This window comes from Microtus ochrogaster, chromosome 24 (genome assembly GCF_000317375.1).
Source record: "Microtus ochrogaster isolate Prairie Vole_2 chromosome 24, MicOch1.0, whole genome shotgun sequence".
Taxonomy (NCBI): Eukaryota; Metazoa; Chordata; class Mammalia; order Rodentia; family Cricetidae; genus Microtus; species Microtus ochrogaster.
In genome coordinates, this window is record NC_022024.1 from 2,981,039 (window position 1) to 2,983,810 (window position 2,772).

The window sequence follows — 2,772 nt, forward strand, 5'->3', positions numbered from 1 at the left end:
TTTGGAGCCTGTCCTGGAACTCGCTCTGTAGACCAGGCTGGTCTCGAACTCACAGAGATCGCCTGCCTCAGCCTCCCGAGTGCTGGGATTAAAGCCGTGCGCCACCATCGGCCGGCCTTCAGTTTCTTTCTTCAAAGACTTAAAGTTCTTGTCAAATAGGTTTTCACTTCCTTGTTACCCCAAGATATTTTATGTTATTTGTGGCTATTATGAAAGGTTATATTTCTCAGTTTTTTTTTATCCTTTGTGTATGGGAGGGCTACTGATTTTTTTGAGTTTATCTTGTATCCTGTCACATCACTGAAAGTATTTATTAGCTGTAGGAGTTCTCTGGTAGAGGTTTTGGGGTCACTTATGTACATTATCATATCATCTGCAAATAACAAAAGTCTGACTTCTTTCCAATTTGAATCCCCTTAATATCCTTATGTTGTCTTATTGCTATTGCTAAAACTTCAAGAACTATGTTGAAGATATAGAGAGTGGACAGCTTTGTCTTGTTCCCGATTTTAGTGGAATTGCTTTGAGTTTCTCTCCATTTAATTTGATGTTAGCTGTCAGCTTGCTATATATTGCTTCTATTATAATTAGATATGATCCTTCTATCCCCAATCTCTCCAAGAAGAGGTGTTGAATTTTTTAAATGCTTTTTCAGCATCTAATGACATGATCATATGTTTTTTTCTTTCAGTTTATTTATATGATGGATTACATTGGTAGATTTTGTATGTTGAACCAGTCCTACATCTCTGGGATGAAACCTATTTGATCATGATGGATGATTTTTTTTGATGTATTCTTAGATTCAGTTTGTCAGAATTTTATTGAGAATTTTTGCTTTAATGTTCATGAGTGAGATTGGTCTGTAATTATCTTTCTTGGTTGAGTCTTTGTGCAGTTTTGCTATCAGGGTAACTGTTGCCTGATAAAAAGTTTGGCAATGGCCCTTATGTTTCTATTATGTAGAACACTTTGAGGAGTATAGGTATTAGCTCTTCTTGAAAGTTCTGGTAGAATTCTGCACTAAAATTATCCAGCCCTGGGATTTTTTTTTTGGTTGGGAGGTTTTTGATAACAGCTTCTATTTCCTTGCGACATAAAGGTCTATTTAAATTCCTCACCTGATCTTGATTTAATTTTGGTATGTGGTATCTATCTTAAAAAAAATTGTTCATTTTTTTTTACATTTTCCAATTTTGTAGAGTACAGGTTTTTTTTTTTTAGTAAGACCTAATAATTCTCTGAATTTCCTCAGTGTCTGTTGTTATGTCTTTTTTTTCATTTCTGATCTTTTTAATTTGCATGATCTCTCTCTGCCGTTTGATTAGTTTGGATAAGGGTTTGTCAATCCCGTTGATTTTCTCAAAGAACCAGATTTTTGTTTCATTGATTCCTTGGATTGTTTTCTGTGTTTCAATTTTGTTGATTTCAGCCATCAATTTGATTATTTCTTGTCTTCTACTCCTCCTGGGTGAATCTACTTCTAGAGGTTTCAGGTGTGCTGTTAAGTCGCTAATGTGAGCTTTCTCTGTTTTCTTTATGTGGGCACTTAACTTTTCTCTTAGCACTGCTTTTATAGTGTCTCATAGGTTTGGATATTTTGTGCCTTCATTTTCATTGAATTTAAGAAAGACTTTAATTTCTTTCTTTCTTCCTTAACCCAGGGGTGGTTCAGTTGTTGACTGTTCAGTTTCCATGAGTTTGTAGGCTTTCTGGGAGTAGTATTGTTAAATTCTAACTTTACTCCAAATTTTTGTATCTGTGGATGTTTGCTTTATTGCTGAGTATTAATCAATTTTAGAGAAGGTTCCATAGGTTCTGACATGGTATATTCATCCATAGGTATAGTCTTTTCTGTTTGGGTTAAATGTTCTTTAATTGTCTGCTAATTCCATTTGATTCATTACATCTGTTAGTTTTCTTATTTCTCTGTTGAGTTTCTGTCTGGTAACCTGTCCATTGGTGAGAGAGGAGTGTTGAAGTCTCCTACTATTAGTGTGTGGGGTTTGATGTGTGATTTAAGTTTTAGTAATGTTTCTTTTACATTGTGGTTGCTCTTGTATTAGGGGCATAGATATTCAGGATTGAGACTTCATCCTGATGAATTGTTCTTGTTATGCATATAAAGTGTCCTTCTCCATCTCTTCTGATTGATTTTAGTTTGAAATCAGGTTTTTTTTTGTTTTTTTGTTTTTTTTTGTTTTTTTTTTAGCTATTAGGATAACCACACCCACTTGTTTCTTAGGTCCATTTGATTGGGAAACCTTTTCCCAGCCCTTTACTCTGAGGTAGTGTCTGTCTTTGAGGTTGAGGTTTGTTTTTTGTAAACAGCAGAAGGCTGGATTTTGTTTTCATATCCATTTTCTTAGCCTGTGTTATTTTATAGGTGAATTGAATCCATTGATATTAAGTGATATTAATGATCATTGGTTGTTAACTCTGGTTATTTTTCGGTTGTAGTGTTTGTGTTTTTCCCTTTTTTGGGTTATGCTGGTGGGAGGTTATCAGATATCTGTGTCATTGTGAGTGTGGTTAGCTTTTTTGGGTTGAGGTTTTCCTTCTAGTACTGTCTGTAAGGCAGGGTTTGTGGATACATATTGTTTAAATTTGTTTTTGTCATGAAATATCTTATTTTCTCCATCAATGGTGAATGAAAGCTTTGCTGGGTATAGTAGTCTGGGCTTGCATCCATGGTCTCTTAGTGTCCTCTGCACATCTATCCAGGACCTTCTGACATTCATGGTTTCCATTGAGAAGTCAGGTGTAATTCTT